Source organism: Gallinula chloropus, assembly GCF_964237585.1.
Source record: "Gallinula chloropus genome assembly, chromosome: 4".
Taxonomy (NCBI): Eukaryota; Metazoa; Chordata; class Aves; order Gruiformes; family Rallidae; genus Gallinula; species Gallinula chloropus.
This window is the reverse complement of record NC_140088.1, coordinates 70,545,129-70,560,055: the sequence shown is the minus strand read 5'-3', so window position 1 is coordinate 70,560,055 and position 14,927 is coordinate 70,545,129.

Below are 14,927 nucleotides of genomic sequence, written 5' to 3'. Positions count from 1 at the left end.
TCATATTTCACTGGAACCTGTCTGCACACATCAATGAAGAAACAAAGATTACTCGTTACATCAAGTTTCAGAAGAGAACCAGAACACCCCTAGTTATTCATGCAGAGGCAAGCTTGGCTTCTCAGGATACAATGCTTCACAGGGATTTGTCTACTGATACTTTGTTGACAACAGTCCAGCCTTTCCACTACCATAACCTTTATGTTCCACAACTGATGTTTTAATGTCAAAGTCTATCCAAAGTCATAATGAATAAGCTTTCCAGAGTTAATTTTTTATTGTTTGAGGTTTGGGGGTTTTTTTGCATTTTATGTGTTGCGTTGCCAACTTCTTTGGGCAGGTGTCTAAGATAACAGTTAACTCACTTATCTAAGTTCTTGCCAGGAAGCATAGAAGTATTTGCTATGTGATCTCCCTTGGTTAAATGAACTAACTAAACAGAAATATTCTCCTTTACTGTAGTGATTTCCATTAAGAAACCCATGAAGTAATTCCAGCCTCATCAGTGGCATATAACATTTGTGTCAATGTAGAGTTTCTGCAGTTGTTGGACTTTGGTGACTTCAACAAGGAGTTTCGTTGGAAAAAAAAATTCAATGAAGGAAGAGTTGGTATATGAACAAAGGAGTTTGGCATTTAGAAATTGATGGGCCTCAATATTACCTACCTGAGGGTGTAAAGAGAGCTGCCTTATGATATTATAAGGCCACTCTTCACAACCTTTGAGAATTCATGGAGATCAGGGGACATCCCAGAACACTAGTAAGCCCAGATCTTACCAACCAACCTGATCACCTTATGTGACAAAGTAACCTGCTCGGTTGATGTGGGGGGGAAGTGGTGGACATTGGTTATTACCTGCATTTTTCCAAGGCTTTTGATATAGTTTTCCACAGACTTCTTCTAGAGAAATTGATGCATTACAGTACAGGCAAGTGGTCCATGCAGTGGGTGGGGAACTGGCTGACAGGCTGCACCCAGAGGGTGCTGGTAAATAGCTCCTTTTCAAACTAGCAACCTGCCAGAAGTGGGGTCCCCTAGGAATAAATATTGGTCCCAACATTGCTTAATACCTTCATAAGTGATCTGGATGATGGTGTCAAGTGTACCCTGAAGAAGTTTGCTGATGACACCAAACTGAGTGGGGAAGTGGACACTTTGGAAATGAGAACAACCATCCAGGAAGACCTGGATAGGACTAGAAGAGTGGGCTAACAAGAACCTTAGAAGTGTGAGGTCTTGCACCTGGGAAACAACCCAGGAGAGCAGCACAGTCTGGGATATACCCAGCTGGGGAGCACCTCTGTAGAAAGGTACTTAGGGGTCCTACTGGACAAGCAGCTCAATATGAGTGAACAGTGTGCTGTTGCAGCAAAGCAAGCAAACGACATGCTGGATTGCATCAACAAGGGCATCACCAGCAGACAGTCTTATCCCACTCAGTGCTTGTAAGACCACAGCTGGAATACTGTTCAGTTTTGGTCCCTGCTATACAAAAAAGAAACGGACAGGCTGGAGAGGGTCCAGAAGGGCCACAAAGATGATCAAAGGACTGGAAAGCCTGCCATATGAGACAAATTGTGTTTTTTCAGCCTTAAGACTTGGGGGGAGGGGCTTATGTTCCAGTATTTAAAGGGTGGCTACAAAGAAGATGGATACTCCCTTTTTACAAGGAGTCATATGGAGAAAACAAGGGGTAATGGAATAAAGTTACTTCTAGGGACATTATAATTGGACGTAAGAGGAAATTTTTTCACAATAAAAATAATCAGCCATTGGAATAATCCTCCCAGGGAAATGGTGGATTCCTCAACATTAGACACTTTTAAGATTTAGCTGGACAGGGTACTGGGCTGTTTCATTAAGACCATGCTTCAGAAAGGCTTGACATGATGCTCTTTGATATTCCTCCCAACCTGGTATTCTATGATTCTAAGATTCTTTATACTGGTCACTTCAGTGGCCGCTTAGTGAATACAGCTGTAGAACTGTGCATTACTGGGAAGACAATTAAGCACAATGGCATGCTTACCCAAACCTTGAGGGGACTGAGAGCCTGGTTTTCTTACTTACCTCAGACACAGGGCTGAGATCTTTGACTATCTGTGTCTAACAGCCCCCAGATTTAGTAGCAACATGCCAGCTGCATTTACACTGAGGAAAATGTTGCCATGTACAGAGCAGGAATTTTAGGGCACTCATCTAACAGAGGAAGTCTAGTTAGGAATGGGGCTTTACAGATCTGGTAAAGGTTTAGCATGGAAAACTCTGCAGCTGACTAAGGATCCGTTGACAGAAGACTAGAAAGTCCTGGAGGGACTATTCTTATACACTTTCCAAACTCAAGTTAAAGTCTTTGTGCATTTAAATTACATCTTCATCTCAAGGTATAAAAACTTGCCAAATTACTGTGATGAGAAAGGAAAGAAAAAAACAGAACACAAGCTATGTTACTATAATTATAGCTGAAAGCATCACAAGTAGTCTCTTGATAACACAGTGAAAGTTTACCACATGAAAAATATTTATAGCAGTAAAGAATATTCTTGAAAGTTTTATGAATTAAATATGTTTACAGATAAGAGTCAGAAATCAATACAGAGCAGAATGGATACAAAAGACTAGCAAAGTAAAGCTATATACATACGCCACGGAGTAAAGTTTTACCAAGTACAGCTAATGGAACCTCATTGATTTCACAATTTTTGTCAGATTTCTCAGCTTTCTAGTAGGGAAACAAACCGGTACCAGCCCTGGTTGTTTCTACTCCTAGTAATTACTCCATCCGGAAACTAGACTTACCTCCTACAGAAATGTTAAATTCTAAAGATACCTCCCCCTCTTCCAGGCAGACAGAAAAGCAAGAGCTGTGGTAACTAGTTATATTTTATGATTCTGCTGCACTTAAAGGTAAATCCTTCAACTCATATTAAAGCATCTTACTTTCCACTAAAATAAAATCGTATCGTCAGCTCCCATTTTGGCCTGACCTGTCCTAGAGGGAGCATACAGAAAAATTTAGTATTCTGTCAGTTGTCACTAACTTAGTGAGAAAGATTCTACAAAGCCACAAAAACTATAACCGAAAATTACCTCAGTTTTAACATTGCTAATTAATTACTGATAAAGACCTAGAAGAAACATTCACATTGTTTTATCCGTGGACAGATACAAGTAAATACACCGAATATATAGTCATATAGCTTCCTGCTTGAACACCATAGTCACTAATATACCACTATGCACAACATTCAACATATACTCTGGAACAATCATCACAAATTCCCAACCAACTATTTGGCATAATCTGATTGCTATGTTGCTCAAGCTGAAATTGGGCTTGAAAACAGGAAGGAAAAGCCTAAGTGCTAGTTGTCAAACACTTCCACATCTTTGCATATTTATGAAAGTCAAGATGTGTTAGGTAGTCACTCAAACATGGAAATGAAATATGCAAAAAGCCCTGAGCAGTAGCTGCACTCTGCTTTAACATGCCAAAAGTCAAGTAGCTGGCTCTGATTTAGGAGGTATCTTGCTGAGGAAATTATTTTGGTTTTATTTATTTCAAAGCCTGATAAAGTCTGATAAATAGATGATGGGATTTCCATGTCTAACACAAACTAAAACTATATTGAAAAAATCAGAAGCCAAATTTGTATATTAACTTTACATTCATGCTTCAAAGCATAATATAATTTGAAGTTGACAGTGCTTATCTGACATACTCTTAATGTGTTGGAGGGCACAGAAAGATAAATCAATATATTGATTTTTTTTTTGATGTCTTAGATAATAACTTAATCTGGCATTTCAACTGCTGGAAAATAGTGTTCTGTTCTCCTGTTCCACCGTACTCCTGGGAACTCCACAAAGACAATATGCAATAAAAGATTACTAATTTTTCATGAGTCTGGAGCAGAGCTTACAAAACATTCACAAGATCTTGGTACAGACTCCACAGAGATATCTCTAGAAAGCCAAGAAAAAGCAATAAAACAGGTTTCCTATGTCCCTGATAGTCAAGCACAGCAGTGCTGGAGGAACAGAGAAAGCAGTAAAACCAGGCTCAGTGGCTGAGGAGAACCACCTGAGCCAATTCAATACAGCTACTGACATCCCCTACTCCTTGCTTTCAGTGGCATGCAACAACATTAAGAACCAGAGATAAGGATGATGACTAAATACTGACATACCAATCAGATTTTGGCATGAGGTGTTCATAGCTTTTTTCTTACAGACTTAAACAAAGGTCCTCAAGATCCTCTCTCAGTGACTTTTTTTATATATACAAGCTTTTGGGCTTGCTGACTGGTGTTTTAAAGATCCATCATAGCTACAGGCTCCAGTTGAAGCACTCCTTGAGATACACACTCAACACCATAATTAGAGATGAATTCATCAATAGAAGGGATGAGAAAGCAGCTAGAATGTAGTCACCAGCACTAACTGTACCTTGCAAGACCACCATGTCTCTAGATGACCTGACACCACTAAACAACTTAGTGATGTTTTTTGTCTGGAGTCTAAAACTATGTAAAAGCAGCTAGCAGTGGAATACAGCTTCTTTACTCAACTGTATGTGTAACTAGGAGTAATACAAGATCACAAGATCACAAGAATCACAAGGTTGGAAGAGACCTTTGAAGATCATCGAGTCCAACCATTCCCATCCTGTGCTAAACCATATCCCTAAGTACCTCATCTACCCTTTTTTTGAACACATCCAGGGATGGTGACTCAACCACCTCCCTGGGCAGCCTGTTCCAGGCCCTGACAACTCTTTCAGTAAAAATTTTTTTTCTAATATCCAATCTAAACCTGCCCTGGCACAGCACAATACAAAGTATTACAGACCAAAAAAAAATACCTGTTGGGTTTGTATATGCTCTTTTGATAAATTGCATATCAAAGTTTGCAGATTGGATCAAACATCCTGTACCTTTACATAAGATGATTTGCCAAGTACAGACAACCTGAAAGTTGACAGCAGATAAAAGCATATCAGCATTATTTGGCATTTTACTGCTCTACTGAGAAAAATAATTTTGCATCTTGCTTGCCTTTCAATAACATCCCATTATATTCTGTGCCTACAAACTACCAAAACCCACCAGCTTTCTCCAGGAGACTCATTCTGAAAAATAAAACATTCTTTTTCAGAGTATATTTAAGAGGAGAAAAAAAGACATGGAGAAACTGAATAGGCATGTTACTTACAAAGTCACTTGCTTTGGGTTGGTTTGTTGTTTTGGTTTTGGGTTTTTTTAACACTCCTGCCAAGGTCCAGCCAAAACCAGATTCCAATTTCCTAGTATTAGGAAACTGAGCAAATCTTTTTCTTCCCTTCCTCTTCCTCCTCCCCCAGGATCCCATGTGGCTAATTTTCTTGATGTTTCCAATTCTCCAACAAATTCACTATTCCATGCTAAGTAAACTGTATGCACACATTGTATTCAACTCAAAAGCAGTAAGGTGACCTATAATTCATCTTTTCCCTATAGACCAGGAAAGATCATGTGTGACATATAATGGATACGTAAAATACCACACATCCCCCCAGCATTTCTAACTCAACATAAGAAACAGCAGAAAGAGTGATCAGGGATTGAACAAGATTCCTAGTAACATAGGGAATATGGGGCTTTATTTGGATAGGTAGACTAGCAATCAGGTATTGATAAAATTTTTTACCTCACTTGTCCTTTTGATGAATAACCACTGGGGGACAAAGGGGTAAAACACATGCAAAAAAAATTAAGGTAGTCATTGGAGAATGACTCTGTTGGGTCTGATGTTCATTATGTCCACTCTAGTAAAACACTCAAAACTTATATTCACAGTTGTTAATCATGCATTCATTGCAATATGTTGCTTCAGTGGAATTATTGTCACTTAAATGTAAAGTGACTGGGGGGAGTGTCTAGATGATCTCTCTCAGAATAACATTCTACTTGTTCCCTCAGCAGTTCTGCTTATATGCAGACAAATGTAATATGCATAACTCTGTGGGTGCAGTTCTTAATCATAGGCAGCATACTACTGAATAAAAATTAATAGCTCAGGAGTATAGTCATAGACATTGATTTGGACAGCTTGAAGTGCATAAGGGGCAAGTTTATATCTCAAGACAAATGATGTTGTGGATGGAGTATTGCATTAGATTAAGACTAGAGCATTTAGCATCTTCCAGATCTGAAGTCTATGGATTTGGTATGTCTTACTCCACAGCTAAAACTGTAAATACATCTAGACCTTATAGATGCAAAGACTTTTAAAGAAGTCTTGAAGAGTTATCTATCACTACTGAGATGGAGTTCATAATGCTTTTAGCTTTCTTGCTAGAAGCACTATTATTTTGGCTATAAACTACAATTTTAAAATTGCTACCTACTCAGAAATGTTTAATGCTCATCTGTGATATTAGAAACTACATGTTACACTACCCTATGAGGATATGGTGGTTTAGGCCTGGCTGGAGGCCAGACACCCACCGAAGTCTGTCTATCACTCCCCTTTGTAGTTGGACAGGGGAAAAAATACATACTGAGAGGCTTAGGAGTCAATGTAAGGACAGGGAGAGATCATTCTGTCATCAACGACATGGGCAAAACAGACTCAACACAGAGTGAAGGAAAGACAACTATCTAATTTATTACACTACACACACACAGTGAAACCCAGAGTCAGATAATGAAAAAGTACAACCAGATCTTAAACAACTTCCCACCACCACTCCCTTCTTAGCAGACTTTAGTCAGGATTTTGCTTCCTTCTTCCCTCCCACTGTGGCACGGGGAGGGCAGGGACTGGAGAAATGGGGTTGTCAGTAGCACCTTCAACCTCCACCCCTCCATTCTCAGCAGACTTCCCTTTAGTCATGATTTTGCTCCCCGCTTTCCCCACATCATGGCACAGCGGGGGGCAGGAACTGGGAAAATGGGGGTCTTGGTCACTTCTTTATGAGCTGTTTTCCTTTTGTAGATGTGCTGGTAGGGGGTTTCTCCAACACGGGTCACAGTATCTTCTCTATGTCTCCACCTGCTCCATGCAGCATGGAGCCTCTCCACAGGCTACAGGTGGGGTCTCCACCTTTTACATGGACTGCGGGAGACACCTCCTCTACCATGAGTTTCTCCACGGGCTGCAGGGGCATCTTTCTCTCTGGCACCTGGGGCACCTCCTCCCCCGCCCTCCCTGGCTTTGGTGTCCGCACAGCTCATTACATCTTCTCACTCCCTTCTCCAGTGCCAAAATGCAGCTGCTCACAGTTTTTTTTCTCCTATCTGTGATTCCCAGAGGCGCTGTGACCATCCCCGATTGGCTCGGCCCTGGTCAGCAGCAACTTTGGCCATGAATTGGCTGATGTTTACAGTCTGGGGCCTGCAGAGAATTCCAGCAGTTCCTTACAGCAGCCATTTTCTGCAGCCCCCATTCTCTCCCAGCACCCAGCTACGCAAAACTGCGGCAGAGGGGCATTAAAACAATCTCTCTCTCATTCGAGGATAGCTGCCAGAAGGATGAGAAGCGTATGATCTGTTCAACTAAACAGTCACCATGATTTATCACCACTAAAAACCCGCTTGTGTAGTTTAGGGTAAATTTCAGCCATGAAAAAAATCCCTAACTAAAACAATTCCCCTAAACTAAGAAGGAGGAAACATAATGGACACAAAGTTAAAATTCCAGCATTAAAAGCATTAAGAGTTTCAATCTCAGTAAGTGTTAAGAATTGTTGTCTGCATTCTAGCAAATACTTGAGTCTAAAGGACACCAAGATCCAAGCATTCAAAATGTACAGAAAGCCTCTGGGGTAGTACCTTTAATCCCAACCTCATGTGGCCTACAAGTTAGAATATGAATTTAACTTTATCATGAATTAACTTGATGTGTCCAGAACTCTTGTTCCTAACAAAATGACCCCTGAGTGAACTTCTAATACCCATCATAGAAAGAAATGGACAAATCTTAACCAGTATTTGACAGAAGTGGAAAAACACCCCTTTAAAGTACCTGGGAAAAGAATTACAGGTTACATCCCCAGAGAAAGAATTCCAAGATATATTCCCAGTCATATATATGGTCAACTTTGCAATGGAAACATCTGGCATTCCTAGACCATTCTCAGGGTAAAGAGTTGCTGTCTGCTATAAATACCCTAATGTAAGAGAAAAGATAGTAGGATCTCTAACACATAGCCAGCCCTCTTTCTTGCACCACTTCCATACTTATGCCAATCCAGCAACTAGACTTTGTTCAGCAGAATTACAACAGATCAATATCTGGGCAGATGAATGTAGAATTGGACTATAATAATTTTAAGATCATCATCTGGTTGAAAAAGCTACCTGCAACTCATTCTTGGGTTCCATATTCAGTTATGAAATTAGGTTGGTCTTGCAGGAATTTCAGAATTGTCTGGTTGGTTTACTGAATCCATTTAGGGGCTCTGTTCTTATTTCATTGTTTTACCTAGCAAACCTTCATGTTTTCTCAGGATTTCTTCTAACACAGGCAGAGAGGAGAAGCTGAGTTTGCATTAGAACAGCAACAAAAAAAAAAAAAAGTATGTGCTACAAGTTGATTTTTCAACCTCAACAAAATTTTTTGCCCCTCTCCTCTCTCAGCCACAGCTCCTGTGCAGAATTAGGGCTCTAAATTATGCTGAAACACTATAACCAACATAGGTAAGAACAAAAAAATAATCAAACTCAAAACTCAAGCCAAATGTAAAGGTTAGAAAGCTGCGAACCAAAGAAAGGAAGACTAAGATGAAATCAAATATATTTTCATATCATAATGGTATTAATAAACACTATCTGGCCACCCACACATCTAATTTTTTATGGAAGAAAAATATTTTCTTTCCCAATACCCTTCCCAATAAGAATAGTGCTCATATCTCTTTTAGTGCTGAACTGCTTCTTTTATGGTCAGATACAGTACTCAGTATTTGTACAAACCCAGGATCCTTAATATTGGATTAAGGGATTACGAGCAGTGGGTTTTGCAGCCTTTTTCATTTTCTCACTCCTATCATACCAGCATTTACTGAGTTGAAGTGTGCTGGAGGCAAGTTCAATTTCCATCTCTGCTCAGGGGAGTGATTAAATTTAGCTGATGCTGAGAAAGAAATTCAGTGCGATGAATGTAGCAAGTCTTGACTGCCAAGTCTATGAGAAAGGATTAGTACCACAAGCAAAACAGAACTACCAAAACACCTGCAAAAAATTTACACATAGAAAGAGTAGGAAGGGAATAGAAATTTAATCTTTTTCTGAAAAAACAAAACCAATGCACTAAGTCCAGGACTTAAGCATATTAAACTCAATTGTACATTTCAATACCAAAGAGCATTCTAATAGTACAAATTCAGCTTCATTAGAATAATATTTAAATCAGAGAGCTTGGAACATTATTTGATATTTGAATTTTGTGACTAGTTGCATCATTTTTATAAAACAAAATAAATCCTACATTTGGTGTTTCACTGAAGCTTGGAATTGATTGCAATTGTGCAGCATTTATTTATTCCTGACAATACAACATTGCATGTCTGCCTCTGTATGGGAGAACTATTCAAACATTTGCTCCTGGCAAACTGGAGTAACCTTCCCTATAACCTGAAACTTTTCCTACAAACTCAAACAGCGGTTGTCTCTTCATTCAAAGAGATAATGAGCACTTAGAAATTAACCATTGCACAGAAAAGACTTCTTATTTTTGAGTTAGACATTAGTCTTTTTTCTGTAACATAATTAGGTTTAACTGACCATATTGCCTTTTCAAGACAAGGAAAGAAATGTATTTACACAGCACAACAGAATGTTCTACATTTGTACCATTTAGAAAGAGCACAGTGTCATCTCAAAGGCATAGTGTCATCCTTCTCAAAAGGAAGGATTAGAATGTTTCCCAAGATGGAGGCAAGAATACAACGAACTTTTTAAAAACACACTTTTTCTCAAGGAGGAAAACACAAGGGTTTTTTGGGGCTTTGCATTTGTTTGGCTTCCTTGGATTTTTTGTTCTTTGCTTGGGGTTTTAAGAAAAACATGCAGATCCTCTAGAAGTGAGGCCTGAGAACTTGATTAAAACTAAGGAATAAAACAAGCCCAAAATTATCTAATCCCATTTTCATCAAATGGTGGTTTTGAAACCACATCCATTTTGAATTAGAAGTAAAAATGAATGTTCTTCTAGTTACAAGTAATTCAGCTTAATTATGTCAGATTCAAGTATATCAATATCAACAAAAATCCTGTTCGTCACAAATTGCACAAAATCATTTTTATTTAAAAGCAACTCGATTTGATAAATTACCACCCACAATACATTTGTGGCTTAATGTCTGCTTTAAAGAATGACTGCATATACAATTAATTTACCCTTAGCTATGAGCACCTAGAAACCTTGGAGCTGATATATAGGTATTCTGGTTTTACCAATACTCCATAATCCCAAGTGTGCTATTTGTACCAGCTTTTTTCAGAACTTGTAAATGATGAAAGCTACTACCTGACTACCACCCCATATGCCTTGAACACTTAATAGCAAGGAATGTACCCATTCCCCATACCAAGTGGCTCACATCAATTCTGGAATTGTTTTGTCCAAAAAGCATAATCAAATCGTAACATTTACGTATCTAACAGCCACAGTGATTCATGACTTGTAGCAGAAAAAAAATCTCACCATACCAAGGAAATTGGCAAGCTTCAGATAACACTTCATAAGCAAGAGTGCACTGCTAGATAACATCAGGACAGCTCTTGCCTGGTATTGTGCAAGCTTTTTTATACACATGAAATAATTCTAAAAAAAATGGTTCTACTAGTAAAGCTGTACTATTGCTTGGCCCATCTGCCTAAAGCAATATCATGGTTTGTCTTTTTATTTGTTCATTTAAGCAAAGTCACACGGTATGAAAAAAAAAACAGTTACCAGAGTAGAGTCCAGTTGTCCCTTCCAGATGGTCAATGCTAATATCAGCATATGAACACAAAGCTCTAAGAGGCATCCAAATATTGCACCCAATACATAGGTAGCAATCTGTTCTTCACATTAGGTTACAGCACCTCTTAACAATTAGACTTGAAGACACTTGAAATGCTTACTGTGTAACCTGAGTCAGTTTTTGCTACCATTGTGACAATGTTCTACTCCCAGGATTAAAGTAATTTCACTTTAAATACTTAGACGTGTGACAAATTATATATTTCAAATATAAAATGTCTTCTTTAACAGAAGTTGAGTTTATTAGAATGTTTATGCTCTAAGCCATACTAACACCATTCCTACCATAATTATGTGATGCAAGAAATTCCCCTGAACAAAGATGCCAATCACCACAGCAGCTGTTAACAGGGATGAATTCTTTACCTCTGCAAGTCTGACATGGGCTGGTGTTCCCATTTGCTTGCACATTAGCGTCAAAAAAAGTAAAACAAATATACCTATAATCACAAGACACAATTACCTAATGACAGAAGTGAAAGAGGTCCTTGATTTTGCAGAGCCATCTAAGAAATAACATTTGTTTTCGTAGCTCCCCAAGAGGTACAGCTTTCTTAGCTGTTATCTATACATGTTCAGAAATACATATTTAAAGAAATGTTAGTAACGTCTGCATTTCAGCTTGCTGGAAAACAAAAAATAATTAAATAATGAATTCTTTAATTACAAACACCCATGCAGATCTCATTTTCTCACCTATGTCTTATCAGATGGCATTTAGATTATATGCCATAAATACATAACTGCCAAGCCATTTGAGTCTTAACCACTCTTTCTAGAAGGTTGATTTACTGTTCAGTGGTGAGGCTTTTATAGCATCAACATTTGTGACATCCAATCAGCTAGTGAGCAAATTCTGCCACTGGTGCACATTATTTACGATATGATAAAGGACAGAGCTTACAACATTCATTTAGATTTTGTTTTCAAATAAAAAAATGCATTCGGCAATAGTAGAAACAGCCCACATTTTTAAAAGTAGAACTGATCTACAGTGCTCCACCATGTTCACAGATTCAAATCTTCCACATAAATAAAAGATGAGATTTGTTACTCTAGATACAACTCTTTCGCACAACACAAATGAGCAGTGCCCTGTGTTAGAGAAAAAAAACTGAATGCAAAGAAGCCATGGGTGGATAGTATGGGCAAGCATTCTAGTTGGCTAAGAACCTAGAGTTAATTAAAACAATATACAAAAAGTAAAACAAAGACTGCTATACAATCCATAACAAGTTAAGCATTCTCTCACATAACTAATTTCTGCTACATTTATTATTGAGTATATAAACTGGAAATTGAAGCTGATCTATGGTGTTTGAATTTTGGGAGTCATATTATTTATTTACTATGGATTTGTTAAAATATTTTTCATTATATCCTCCCACAGGTATTAGCAGAAAGATCTTTCCTGAAAAATTTAAAAGGCCCTTCTTACAGATAAAATGAAACTCCATCAGCACAAGTATTTGATAAATAGAAACTAATGAACTATTATTTAATGTCATCACAACTGTCAGAGGCCTAAAACAACAATGCTTAATTAAGATGATGTGTGCCCCAAGTCTTCTCCCAGGAAACTAGTGAATCACAGCAGATATTCTTCATTGCCAAGTACATTCACAGAATTATATGAACACATCTGTTAAAAATATATGAATGGCATGAAGTCTCCTGCTGTTAATTCAGAATGATTACTTGTTAAACATAATTGTGGCAGGAGGGAGGTTGTTAACTCTTGTTTATATTAGAATATAAAATAATGGAGAAAAAGCAGTTGTGGCATTTAAAGAAAGGTTAAGGTACTGTTTGAACAAGATTTATACATTTCAGATTAAACACATGAAATACCTATAAGAAAAATAATTTTTCCCTGTGGTTTTTTACTCCTGTGCCTACTAATTCAACAGACTTCAGTGCCTGAATAATAAAGTAGGCACAGTGGAACCCTTTATTATTTCTGACTACTAATAAATTATATTTTCTCATCATTGAGCAATGACTGCTTCCAAATCCTATTACATCATTTTGTGGCCTGTTTACAGAAACAAATGCATTACTAGATGAAACTCTCACTGCTGAAATTGTATTGCATCTAATGAAATATTTTCTATACGTTTTGCCTCCTGTATACATTGCCCTTCCTTTGAATATCAGAGCCAGAAGTTATATAGCTAACTGAAATTGAAAGAGTATAAACCTGAAATTATAGAGTCAATTCAGGTCTTTTCTTTCAGTTTTCTTTCTTAACTTACCATTATTTTACTTGTTAAATGATGGCACATCTTTCTGGGGTAGACCTCAGAAGAAAGCCTCAGTTTCTTCTCTGGTAACTATTGTTTATCAAGAAAGCTGTGATTCAGGAAATCCATTTTAGAAACACAGCTATTGTTATTCTAACTCCAACCTCCCTCAAGAGCACTACTTCCACAATAGAAATTATATTGCCCTTAACTACTGAATTTCAGGCATGATGTTTTCCTATCCTCTGGCACATCATTAGCCAAATCAATTTGCCTTTCCCAAGAGTTAATCAACTTGTTGATTAGTAAAAGGTGCCTCAGCTTGACACTTCAGCCTAATTGGCTCAACTCAAAGCACTCTTGTTCCTGAACTTTGGAATTAAAACAGGGAGGATTTGGAAGGGAAGATAAGATAGCATCGAGAAATATCAAGAGACAGACACAAGAGACATTTTCAACAGGCAAAAGCATACAGTTTCAAGAATTGCAATAGAACTGTTTTCATTAAAAACAGTTGAGAATAGCCACCTACCTTCAATTGTATGCATTCACAAAAAGTCAGTATTACATCTATTGCTCTTTCTCTAGGCATCTTTGCCCAAAATAAAATATAAAATTCTTTAGTTACAAACAGGGTTCACATAAACACAATATCTTCAAATAGTGACATATTTAGAAGTGTTTTTTGCTAAAAAGTGCTTATCTTTGTCCCATAATTCAGGCAGTAGCTTGTACATATTTGAGAATGAAAACTGGAAAGCTCTCAGAATTACTTTTCTGTTAACACTGAACCAAAACATTAAAAGTTTCAAAACATTTGTGACCTTACTGCAGCTTGCTGCAGGAGGGGAAGAGAGACTCAATAATACAGCGACTCAGTCCTCCCTAGCAGGAAACAGTGAATTATAATAAGAAAATCTTTCATTCCTCTCCCCACCCACCTCAGGTGAATGTGTTCATTCACTGAGAGCTCATAGACTCTAAGTTGTGAACTTAAAGCCACTGAAGTATAAGTTCCACATTCAGAAAGAAGAGTTAGAATGAAAGATGGGTAGGTAAATGGATTTAGCACATACTTAGAGGAAGCAAACAATATATAAGCTGCATATGCAAGATACACCCGTGTCTACAATGACAGCTTTCAAAAAAAGCCTACCATCACAACTAAAAAGGGAAACATAATGCTAAAGGAAGAAATGCAACATCTGGAAGAGAAACAGCATTTCAAAAACCATGGTGCCCCCAAAAGTAACTCAAACATCTATTTGGCAAGTTTTACTACTGCAGCTTCTTGATTCCTATTCCTTTTTTTTTTTATTTCTGTGTTTTCATAATAGAGACTGAAGCCCTGTAAGACTTTTAAGATTAAGATATTTAAAAACACAAGAACTAATATTTCTATTTAAAAAATCTTCCTCCCCATTTTTATTGTACTTTAATATTAAGCAAATGAAGAGAAAAGCAACATAAAATATACTGTTTAAAACTGGACCTAACTTTGAGAGCAATCTCACAGTAATCCAAAAGCTTTATTAGCACCTTGAATTATTCAAAGTTTAATTTCTGATCCAAAACTACTGAATACAGAGAGAAAGGTTGATAAGAAATACATGGCAAAAATTGTTGAATTAATCATCATACAGAAAACAATACAAGGGCTATACATAATTT